Source organism: Canis lupus, chromosome 14 (genome assembly GCF_048164855.1).
Source record: "Canis lupus baileyi chromosome 14, mCanLup2.hap1, whole genome shotgun sequence".
Taxonomy (NCBI): domain Eukaryota; kingdom Metazoa; phylum Chordata; class Mammalia; order Carnivora; family Canidae; genus Canis; species Canis lupus.
Window position 1 is genome coordinate 56,522,907 of NC_132851.1, and position 13,353 is coordinate 56,536,259.

A 13,353-nucleotide genomic window follows, 5' to 3' on the forward strand; every position below is an offset into this window, starting at 1 on the left:
ATCCTGTAATGACAGATGATGTGGACCATTATTTCATGTTCATTCCCATCTCTATACACTCTTTTGTGAGACATTTGTCATATCTTTTGCCATTTTTTAAAATTGAATTGTGTGTTTTCCTATTGTTGAGTTTTGAGTGTCTTCTGCACATTTTGAATTTGAGTTCTTTATTAGATAAGTGTTTTGTAAATATTTCCTCCTGGTCTGTGAATTGGGTTTTCATTGTCTAGCAGTATTTTTGCATAACAGAAGTTTTTAATTTTAATCAAGCCCCATTTCATTTTTTTTTCTTTCTTTCATCAATGATGTTTTTGATGTTTCATTTCAAAACTCAAGGCAAAACCAAAGGTAAACTAGATTTTCTTGTATGTTTTCTTCTAGAAAATTTATAATTTAGGGTTTTACATTTGGTCTAATGTCCATTTTGAGTTATTTTTTGTGTATGATGTAAGGACTGTATCTAAGGTTTGTTTTGGTTTCCTTTTGGTTATGCAGATTGACATTCAAATTTTCCAAGTTGGCTGTTAAAAAGTCTGTTCTTTCTCAATTGAATTGCCTTTGCTTATTTTTCAAAGATCAATTGGTTGTATTTGTTTGGGTCTCTTTATGGGGTCTCCATGGTGTTCCATTGATATTGGTGTCTGTTTTTTTACATGCAATTCTGTCTTAATTAATGTAGTGTTTATAGTAAGGCTTAAAATTGGATAATATAGGTCCTCCATCCACATTGTATTTTTTCATGCTGTACTCTAGGGCTTCTGTCTTCCTTATAAACTTATAATCTGATTGTATCTGCAAAATGGTTTGAACTGGATCTATTGAGCAAGTTGGGAGGAATTGGCATCTTAGCAATATTGACTCTTTTTTGTCCATGACCATCAAATATCTCCCATTAATTTATATTTTCTGTAGTTTTTTTTCTTCAGGGTTTTATAATTTTCCTCATATAGATATTACACATACCTTTTTAGAATTTTACCCACATTTTCATATTTTGGTGCTAATATACATGATGTTATTTATTTTTAATATTAAATTCCAATTGTTCATTGATGGTGGACAGGCAAACAATTTGTAGATATATAATTTATATGCAACAATTATATACAACTATATATATAACAAGTTATACATATAAATCTTATATCCTGAGACCCAACTGTACTCATCTAATAAGTTAAGGAGTTTTATTGTTGGATCTTTAGAGTTTTCTACATATAAAATAATATCATCTGTAAACAATGACAATTTTATTTCTCCCTTTCCAATCTGCATAACTTATATTTACTTTCTTGATGTTGATTTGGAGTAGAGTCAACATTTTATCTGGTCTTGGAGAGAAAGCATCTAGTTTTTCATCAGTTTTTAAATAGATGTTCTTTATTAAGTTGAGGGTATTACAAACTATTTTTAGTTTCTGACAATTTTTTTTCATGAGTGGGTGTTGGATTTTTCTAAATTATTTTCTGCATCAATTGATATGATCATATTATTTTTCTTCTTCACGCTACTGATGCAGTGTGATTAATTTTAGAATGTTATACCAGTCTTGTATGCCTGGAATAAATTTCACTTGTTTACAGTGAATAACTATTTTTATACATTGTTTGTTCAATTTGTTAACGTTTTGTTGGTATTTTCCCACTTATGAGAAATATTTATCTGCACACTTCCTTTCTTGCAATATCTTTGTATGATATTGGCATTAGGGGAAAGCTTGCCTCATAGAATGAGCTTAAAACGGTTTCCTTGTCTTCTTTTCTGAAAGAGATCATTGAAAATAAAATTTATTCATTAAACGTTTCATAGGATTCACTAGTGAGACTGTCTGGACCTATTGAAGTCTTTTTTGAAAAGTGGTTAATTATACATTCAATTTCTTTAATAGATGCAGATTTTCAGATAATTTTTCTCTCCTTAGGTTCAATTTTGTAGTTCATGTCTTTGAAGATATGAGACTATTTTATCTGTTATCAAACTTATAGGTATTAAGTTTTTTACAGTATCCTTTATTATCCTTTTAATGTTCGTGGGTTTTGGAGCAATGGCTCCTTTTTCATTGCTGATGTTGGTAATTTGTGTCTTCTCCCCTTTTAAATGGTTAGCCTGGCTAAAGGTTTATCAACTTTTTTTTTTTTTAGGATTTTATTTATTCATGAGAGATGAAGAGAGAGAGGCAGAGACACAGGCAGAGGGAGAAGCAGGCTCCATGTAGGGAGCCTGATGCGGGACCTGATCCCGGGACCCCAGGATCAAGTCCTGAATCAAAGGCAGATGTTCAACCACTAAGCCACCCAGGCATCCCAAGGTTTTTGACCTTTCCAAATAATCCACTTTTGATTTCTGGCTTTATTAATTATTTTCCTGTTTTCAATTTCTAAGCTTTCTGTTCTATTTTTTATTTATTTTCTTCTGTTTGCTTTATACTTAAAATGGTCTTCTTTCTCTATTTTCTTGAGGTTATCCTTTTTATGTATTTCTTATTTTCTAGTACATGCATTTAACTCCATAAATTTCCTTCTAATCATCGATTAGGCTGCATCCCACAAATTTGGATAGATTGTATTTCCCTTTTTTTAGATTTATTTATTTATTTATTTATTTATTTATTTATTTATTTATTCATAGAGACACAGAGAGAGAGAGAGAGAGAGAGAGAGACTCAGACAGAGGGAGAGGCAGGCTCCATGCAGGGAGTCCCACGTAGAACTCAATCCTGAGTCTCTGGGGTCATGCCCTGGACTGAAGGCAGTGCTAAACCACTGAGCCACCTGGGCTGCCCGTAAAAAAGAAGTTTATTTAAATTCCTCTTTAGGAAAAAAACAAAACAAAACAAAACAAAAAAACTCTCAGGGATACGTTGCATTTCATTTTCAACTAATTCAGGTTGTTTTAAAAATTTCTCTTGATATTTATTTTTTGAACTATATGTTATTAAGAAGTATGTTTAATCTCTAAGCATTTTAAGATTTTTTAAATGAACTATGTTTTATGTAACCTAGTCTAATTCTATTATGGTCTGAGAGGATATTTTGTACAATTTTTATTGTTTAACATATGTTAGGGAGGGTCTTATAGCCCAAAAGTGGCCTATCTTAGTCAATTTTCATGTGAGCTTGGAAAGGATATGTAAGTATTCTGCTGTTGCTGGTTGGGATATTCTGTTTTCTATAAATGTCAATTAGATCAGGTTTATTGATGATGTGAGTGTGTGTTTTTTTTTTTAAGATTTTATTTATTTATTCATGAGAGACACAGAGAGAGAGAGAGATAGAGAGAGAGAGAGGCAGAGACACAGGCAGAGGGAGAAGCAGGCTCCATGCAGGGACCCTGAGGTGGGACTCGATCCCAGGTCTCCAGGATCACGCCCTGGGCTAAAGGCAGTGCTAGACCGCTGAGCCACCCAGGCTGCCCTGATGATGTTTTTTTAGAATAACTCTTTCTTTTCTTTCTGTTTGATTTATCAGTCACTGAAAGAGAAATGTTAATTGCTGTAACTATATGAGAGGACTGAACCACCCTTTCAGTTTACCTAGTTCTGCCTCAGATATTTTCATACTCTCCTGTTAGGTGCATTTAGGATTTTTATGCCTTCATAGAGAATTGATCCATTCATCATCATGCAGCATCCCTTTATATCCAAGATAATTTTCCTTGTTCTGAATCCTATTTTATCTGAATTTATTTTAACTACTCCAGTTTTTCTGTTTGTTTGTTGTTGTTATGGTTAGCATTGTGTCTCTTTATCCATCCCTTTACTTCTGAACCATTCAGTCTCTATATTTTAAGTGTTTTTTAATAGACAATTTACACTTGGATCTTCTTTATTTTATCCACTCTGACAATGTCTATCTTACAAATGTGTATTTGGATCATTCATAATGAATTGGTTATCAAATTAGTTACATTAATATCTACTGTTTGTAACTATATTCCATTCATTGCATTGTTCTTAATTTCATATTTTCTCTATATTTTTTGACTTCTTTGATTTTGAGGATTACATATACTTTATTTTATATCCTTTCATAGCATATCAAATATACTTTTGTATTATCTTGTTTAACTAATATATTTCTGCCCATAATAAAACAATTTGGTTTTAGTGTAGGTACCTTATAACTGAGTATTTTATTTTTTACTTATTTTTTAAGATCTTGTTTATTTATTCATGAGAGACAAAGGAAGAGAGAGGCAGAGACACAGGCAGAGGGAGAAGCAGGTTCCATGCAGGGAGCCTGATGCAGGACTTGATCTTGGGTCTCCTGGATCACTCCTTGAGCCAAAGGCAGATGCTCAACTGCTGAACTACCCACATGTCCCGTAGCTAAGTATTTTAAATTCTCTCCTTTTATATTACTATGTCATTGTTGTTATTTATTTCATTTATTCATATTCTGTGATCAGCCAACACCTTTTCAATACTTATCACTGTAAATAATTAACTTTTATATCAAGAATAAGAAAAATGTAACATTTATTTTACTTTTTTTTCTTCTTTATTGCTTTTCTTTTCTTTTCTTTTTTTTTTATGTAGAGCTAAGTTTCTGACCTATCTAATTTCCTTCTTGCTGGAGATCTCCTTTTAACATTTCTAATAGGGTAGAACTTGACAATGATTTCCCTTAGGTTTCTTTTAGTTTTTGATAAAATAAAATATATTTATTTATCCTTTACATTTGGAGGATAATAGTGCTGGGAATAGAATTCTAGATTGAAACTCCCTTCCCCACTTCAACACTTTAAATATTTCACTCCACTTTTTCCTTGATTACATAGTTTCTGATGGAAAATCTACTGTAAATCTCATTCTCTTGTTTTTCAGGTTAAGGGTTTTCCTGCCCCATTACAATTGTCAGGGTTATTTCAAAATTTTCTGTGTCTGGTATTTAGTTTGAATATTGGTATGTCTACACATAGGTTTTTTGAAATTTATCCTCCTTGGTGTTTTCTGATCTTTCTGGATCCATTGTTTTCTGTCATTAATTTTGGGAAGTTTTCAGCGACTATTCAAATATTTTTTTTGCTCCAATTTCTTTTTTATCTCCTTCTGTTTTTCTAATTATTTGTATGCTACATCTCTTGTTGACATAAATTTAGACTCACTGATGCTTTCCTTAGCTGTATGTAATCTCCATTAGCCTATCAAAGACATTTTTGAAAAAAAAATATTTTTCTTTTGATTTTTGTCTTAAAGATTTCACCCTTCTACTTTAGAGATTCTATCCCTCTGCCTGCAATTCTCATCTGTTCTTACATGCTATTTATTTTAACTTAAAGCTCTTAACATATTAATCATAGATGCTTTATATTTCCTATCTGACAATCAGTGTCTTATTAGGAGTATGCCTCTGATGCTAGCTTTGTCTTTTCAAACTTCTTTCTCTGCCTTTTAGCATTTTGCTTTTGTAATTTTGCTTTGTAACTTTGAGAGCCATAGCTAATGTATCAGGTAATAAGAAGTAAGGTAAATAGGTCCTAGCATGATATTTTATGATAATCTTTCTAGAAGTTGGCAGTGTTTATTGATTATTATAGCTGTGTGAGTCAGGAACTTCAAGTCCTCTACTGTCCTTGATTTTCATCTCCTCTGTGATCTTTGGGATTCCATAAGAACTTTTTAAAATCAAGTATCTTTTCTTCCAGCTCTTTCAGTAGTAATTCACCGTTATTAGAGTGGTGCCTTGTTGATGATCACATCAACAGGTGTAAGGTGTGTGGGAAGGGAAATATTCTATATCTTATAACTATATCTCAATATTTTAGTCAGGCTTGTCTCTGGGCTATTACTTTAATATGCATTCCCCACACACATAAATGAGAAAGAAACCTAAAGGGTGCTGGACTCAGTGAAATGTTCTTAGCTTACAAGTGGCAAGACTCTGGCAAGGTATTTTCTCTGGAAAGTAAGCTATTTTAAAGAAAATTCTCTGGGAACTCCCCCTCCCCCCCCCCATCCATAGCTAGACACACTGAGAAATCATTTCTGGCTATTCACAGTGGGAAATTTGTGGAGTTTTTGAAAATTAAATCCATGACAATGTGAGGCCCTCTATATAGCAGTGCCCAGTAGTTTCTTACTCTCAATATAGTCCACAATCAGCTTCTACAAGTTAGCCAGAATTACCATTTAAATATCCCCAATAGTTTATGACTTCAGTTAGTAGTTTCTGCTCTAAGTAAGGCCTTGCCTATAAGTCTTTTGATTTGCCTGCTTATCCAGATTTCAAAATGGTAGTTTGCCCTGCAATCTCAGTTCTCTGAGAATAGGTACAAGAAAAATTATTAATTTTCATTTTGCTCACATATTTCTTTTCGTATTGTTGGGAATGACAAGTTCCAAGTTCTTCACATATTAAAGCTGAAACTGAAGTCCCATTGTGTAATTTTTAATTTGGAGTTCATAGGAATCTGTCAAAATTAGCTAGACATAAAAGAAGACAGAACAATATAACCAATATTGAGTAGAAAGTAGAGAAAATAATGAGAAAAACTACAGTGAACCAAATAACTAGATTCATCAGGCATATATTTTCAAGTGAATATGCTTATTTTGATAAAGGAATTGAAATAAGAAATTAATAATTTTATTAGAGAAACTGATCAGAGCTTTAATGGAAAACAGGCAACAATAATAAAGAGCACACAAAATTTTTAAAATGATGAAAATAATAACCAAAAGTAAATTACTCAATGGCTATGTTTAGCTTTAGTTTCAAACTCTTAAAGGGAAAAGTATCAACTGGGGAAAAGTTCAGAAAAAAAATCAGATTAACACATGGAGAAAATAAATCATAAAAAATAGAGAGAAGGATGGTAGTAAAGTCCTTCTATGGTGAAAAGGTTTGCATATGTACATTTTAAATCTCAGAAAATGGGATTTAATAGGACAGAAGTATTATTTCAACAAATAACATACTGAGAGCTGTATGAAAGAAGTCAGGCAGAAAAAGACAATCATCATATGGTTTTTCTCATATGTGTAATATAAGAAATAGTGAAAGGGACCATAAGGGAGGGGGGAAAACTGGGGAAAAATGAGACAGGAAGACAACCCATGAGAGACTCCTAACTTTGGAAAACAAACAAAGGGCTGCAGAAGGGGAAGTAGGTGGGAGGATGGGATAACTGGGTGACAGGCAATAAGGAGGGCACTGAAATGAGCGCTGGGTGCTACAATATGTTGACAAACTAAATTTAATTAAAGAAAATTAAAAAAAATAATGGCTGGGTATTTTTCATTATTGAAAAATAAATTAATCTACATCTTCAAAAAGACTTGTAACTCTCGGGATGCCTGGGTGTCTCAGTCATTGAACATCTGCCTTGGGCTCAGGGCATGATCCTGGGGTCCTGGGATGGAGTCCTGCATTGGGCTCCCTGCAAGGAGACTGTTTCTACCTCTACCTGTGTCTCTACCTCTCTGTGTCTCTTATGAATGAATAAACCAAATCTTTAAATTTTTTTTTTTAAAACTTAACACTTGACAATCCCCAGCAGTGTATGCCATGTGCTGATAATAGAAAAACTATTGAAAACCAAAGACTAAAATGAAACATCTTGTAACAGTCTGAGAAGAAAAAAAAAGACATCATGTTTCAAAAGAGAAACACTAAAACTGACTGACTTTAACAAAGCAATATAAGCCAGACAATGGGCTGATGTATTTATTTCTAAGGATAACACTTGCAATATAACAATTGAAAATATTTCTCTTTGCATATGTTGTATTTTTCTTGTTTGCAATAGCAGAAATATATTTTTCAAGTTCTCCAAAAAAATTTAAAATATTTGTTATGGCTTTAAATAAAAAGAAGGTAAACTTTGTCATTTTTTTTTAAGATTTTATTTATTTATGAGAAACAGAGGGAGAGAGAGAGAGAGAGGCAGAGACACAGGCAGAGGGAGAAGCAGGCTAAATGCAGGGAGCCCGATGTGGGACTCGATCTCAGGACTCCAGAATCATGTCCTGGGCTGAAAATGGCGCTAAACCACTGAGCCACCTGGGCTGCCCTGTCATTTTTATTTTATAAATGCAAATAAATGCAAACGCAAAAGCTTATCTTTAGGATGTTTGCTACTACTCACTTTAAATTTCAGTTGAGATGATAAGACACCATCTAAAGAAACATTAAGTATTTTGGATCAATGTTAAAGGGGTGTAATTTCTCCTTAAAATAGGGTAAAAGTATACATTGAATGTATACATATTCAAGATTGTGAAATAATTAAATATAAAATTTTTTATGCTCAGATATTAAAGTAGTAACAACAGCTTTTTGTATCTTACTGAGTTGTTAACTGATATGAAGTATTGAGGGATGCTCTAAGCAGATTGATCAGTAGGAGAAGCTAGGAAGTTGCTGTTTTGGCATCTATGATTCTATAATCTATATTCATTTTACAGTACCTTTAAAAACAATACATAACCCTCATATCACTATTGCTTCTCAAGATTAAGACTTTTTTTTTTACTTTGAAATGGTGATTCAGATTTTCTATAATCAATGATGTTATAGCCTCTCTGTCAAAGACATTTATAGATTCAGCAAGGTATGGAAGAGATCTCATTTACCGAGGAGCCAGGGTAAGATCATTTATTCTACAATATCTGGAGTTTCAACTTTATAATTAACCACATTAAATCGATAACTGTGGGTAATCTTATCCTGGAATGTATATACATTCTTTTGCCTTATGTTATCCTAAAGCTAAGGAAAGGTAAACAATATACAATTCTCAAATAATTAAGCATTTCCAAGAGAAGATTTCTTACTGATTTGTATGTCTGTGTTTCTTTCTCTGAGCTTTGATTTAATTGTGTTTCCCTTTCCTTCCTGAAGTTGTTTTGATTCCTTGGATAGCCTAGAGTATCTGCGAGCTCCAATAACGAGTTCTTTTGATTTGATGACTTAGGTGGTTCAGAAAAACAGATAAAGTAGAAAACTTTCCCCATGCCTGTTTAATTCAAGATAAATAAAACCTTAAGACCAAGCATGCTGATTGCTGCTTTCAGAAGCCTCTCTAAATAATGCTGTCATTTTTGTAATTTTGCATGTAATCTAAGAAGTCAAAATTCTGTGAGGAAATACCTTAAAACAGTTATTATGACCTTTACTCTACCTAGAACAGTAAATTTCAAAGCATGAACCACTTACTACCTATTTCAGAATATTTGCTTAAATCCCTTTGGGAAAAATGCAGAAATACACATTCGTTATAATTTTCCAAGTGTTCTGATACATACTAAATATTTAGGGCCTTTAGTCTCAGATAACACATTTCCCCATTCTATTCCAAAGACTTTAACTTAAAACAATAGCCCAGATCTTTCTCCTTATCAATCTTGAGAACCACAAAATCTTGAGCTTCTATGTCATGTGAAGGCAGTTTCTAATTGCTTTTATCCCTAAATAGTGGTTTAATGGTGTTTGAAGGTAGTTCTCATTATGTTTATACCACATAAAATTATTGAAAATCTTTAAAGTAGAATTTACATTTTGTTTTGGGTATCTTATTAAGGGTCATAGTATCACTATATATAGTATCACTATATGAGTTTGAAACTACTTCTATGTGGTTGGAGTTCTAATAGACTACGTTCACTTATATTTTTCTATTGGAGAAATTTGACCTGATTCCTAAAAAAATTCAGTTGCTAGAAAACCTATTCTAAAAAGAAGGAATTAAGAGGCCTGACTGTTATATCTGATTTCCTTCATGTTTCATTTTTGCTTATAATGCAGTCTTATCCAACATAGTTTCTTTTTACGTACTAAAATTGGCTCATATCAGTTCTAAGCATATCATACCTTGCTAGATACCAAATAACACACTGCTTGCTACTTATTCCATGGGTTAACTTTAGTTTTTCTGGTCCCTGGCTGTCTGGTCCAATTTCCGCCACTTTTATTGGCTTTGGTTTCCTAGCAAACCTCTTGGGTGAGATTGTAAGTATTTTGACAATAAATCTTTCAGAGAAATAAAAGTTGAGAAAATTGGGTTCCCATAAAATATACAAAACTTACCTTTGATTAAAGACTCAGTTTCGGGATCCTTGGGTGGCGCAGCAGTTTAGCGCCTGCCTTTGGCCCAGGGCGCGGTCCTGGAGACCCGGGATCGAATCCCACATCGGGCTCCCGGTGCATGGAGCCTGTTTCTCCCTCTGCCTGTGTCTCTGCCTCTCTCTCTCTCTCTGTGTGACTATCATAAATAAATAAAAATTTAAAAAAATAAAGACTCAGTTTCCCTTAATCATTTTGTATAAGTTGGTGTTGAATTAAAATTGGTTATATTTAAAAATAATTTTATCAGATGTTTTGCTTTTCATTTATATATATTGTATAGCAAATGAATATAATTATATATATATATATATATATATAAAGGGAAGACATATATATATATACACACATATATATATATGTGTATATATATATATATATATAACCATTACATTTGATTTGATTGTAGAAATAATTTTTTCTATTATTATTCCTATTATTTCTGTTATTTGTGATCATGATGACAGGAACAGAGATGTGAAATACTTAAGACACACACACAAATATATACTTTTTTTTTCACCTAGATTTATGTTTATTTGTTTAGGTATATTTCCTTTTTTCCCACTTTTACTGAGAAACAATTGACACATATTATTATATAAGTTCAAAGCATACAGCATTTTGGCTTGATTTACATATATTGTGAAATTATACCACAATAGTTTCAACAAACATCTGTTTTACAATATAGGTGCCATAAAAATTTTTTAAAAAGAAAGAAATTTTCCTTGTGATGAGAAATTTTAGGATTTACTCACTTAATGACTTTCTTGTATATCATGTAGGAGTGTTAGCGATAGTTATCATATTGTATATTATAGCCTGGTACTTATTTATCTTATAAAATGGATTTTTTACCTTTTGACCACCTTCCTCAAATTTCCTTTCCCCCCACCCTCTGCTTCTGATAACCACAAGTTTGATCTCTTTTGATACAAGTTTGTGTATGTGTGGGTTTTAAAGTTTCACATATAGGTGAAATCATACAGTATTTATCTTTTTCTTACATATTTCACTTGGCATAAGGCTTTCATGTTTGTCACAAATGATAGAATTTCCTCATTTTTTTATAGCTGGATAATATCTCATTATACATGTGTATGTATATACACACATACCACATCTTCTTTATTCATGAATCCATGGATGGATACTTAGGTTGTTTTGTTTCCATGTCTTGGCTATTATAAATAGTGCAATAAACACAGGGTACAGATATTTTTACAAGTTAGTGCTTTTGTTTCTTTTGGCTACAGGATTCCTATGAATCAGAAATGGTCTTAAAGACATCTAGAATGAATCTTTTCCAGAAGGTTTTCAATTTACTTTGCCCAGATCCATCAGAGGAATCACCATCTATGGCAGCTACAGTTTTACAAAATGCATTTCTTAAACAATAAGACCTGAAATGTGAAATGACTCCTTGATCTATGGGCTGAAGGATGGATGTTGTGTTAGCAGGCATGAAAACAACATTAATATCATTGTCTATCTCTATCGAAGCTCTTGGGTGATGAGGTATATTGTCAATGAGTTTTTGTTTGCTTGAGGAAGTCTATCCCTCCTTTATTTCTGAAGGACGACTTCACAGGATATGGAATGTGAGGTTGATAGTTATTTTCTTTTAATAATTTGAATATATTATCCCATTCTACTCTTGCCTGAAAAGTTTCTGTTGAGAAACTGCTGATTGTCTCACGGGGGTTTCCTTGTATGTAACTTCTCTGTTGCTGCTCTTCAAATTCTACTTTTTGTTGTTTGACTTTTTTAACAATTTAATTATAATGTGTATCAATGTAGCTCTCTTAACATTCAAGCTATTTGGGGTCTCTTGGTCCTCACGTATCTGGATATCCATTTCTCTCCACAGATTCAGTAAGTTTTCTGCCATTATACTTTTTTTTTTCAACCATTATACTTGAAATATACTTTCTGTTCCTTTATTTTTTCCTCTCTCTTTTTCTATTTGTATGGAACTCCCATAATGTGAATATTGTTGCTTTTTATTGTATTCCATAATTCCCGTAGCTTTTCTTCACTCTTTTAAGTTTTTATTTTATTATTATTATTATTATTATTATTATTATTTTATTTTATTTTATTTTTTTGCTACTCTGATATGTCTGTCCTCCAGGTCACTGATTTGTTCCTCTGCACTGTCAAGTCCACTTTTGAAACTATTGAATTCTTCAGTTCAGTTGTATTTTTCAACTCTCGGACTTCTATTTAGTTTTGTTTCTTTAGAGGTTTACTATTTCCTCATCAAACTTCTCATTTTGTTTATACACTGCTTTCCTAATTTTGCTTAGTTGCCTGCATGTGTTTTCTTGTAGTGCACTAAAATTTCTTAAGAGGATTATTTTGAATTCCCTGTCTAGTTTGTAGAGCTCCACTTTTCCATCACAGTTTAATTGTTAAGCGAGGCTGATTGTCCCCCTAGGTTCCTTTTTCCCACTAGAAGATTTTGACGTTCAGGGGAGATTTCTCCATATGAGGCTGCACTGGCCTGGAGAAGGGGCAATGTGGCCAATGTGTAGTAGCAGCTTTGCTTACCTTTGCAATTTAGTCTGTCTTGGTATCTGTGTTGTGTATGTGAGGGGGTGTGTAAGCCTCAGTTCATGTTCTAGGATTCTCTTAATGGTATCTTATTCTTACATAGTTGTTGTTTTCCTTATGATGGGGGAGCCACGTCAGGAACAACCTATTTTGTCATCTTGGTGACATCTCTCCTCTCTATACCTATTTAGGAGATGACATAAGATATTTTTTGATGATTTTAAGTATTCCTATAATAGGGGCACCTGGGGGCTCAGTGGTTGAGTGTCTACTTTGGCTCCAGTTGTGATTTTGGGGTGCTGGGATAGAGTGCTGCATCAGGCTGCTGACAGGGAGGCTGCTTTTCCATCTGCCTTTGTCTCTGCCTGTGTGTCTTTCATGAATAAATAAATAAAATCTTTTTTAAAAAAGTATTCCCAAAATAAAACATCAGATATTTCTCATCTCCTTTCTAGATACACAAAAGGGCCTTTTGAATACTTTAAAAAGTGTTTTAAATAAATAATTTCCCATATTCCTACTCATTTTTGTTAATAAAAATTACAAATGCAAGGAAAGGAAATTGTATTCAATTTCTGACTCAAGGCACTAATCAGAATTATTGTTAAATTCACAATAGGTATAAATCTTATGAATGTTACAAATATTTTAGTCAAAGTTGCTTTAAATTAAAATTATTATTTCTTGATCTCTATCTAAAAATGAGAATTTTGAATATATGTACATGGGC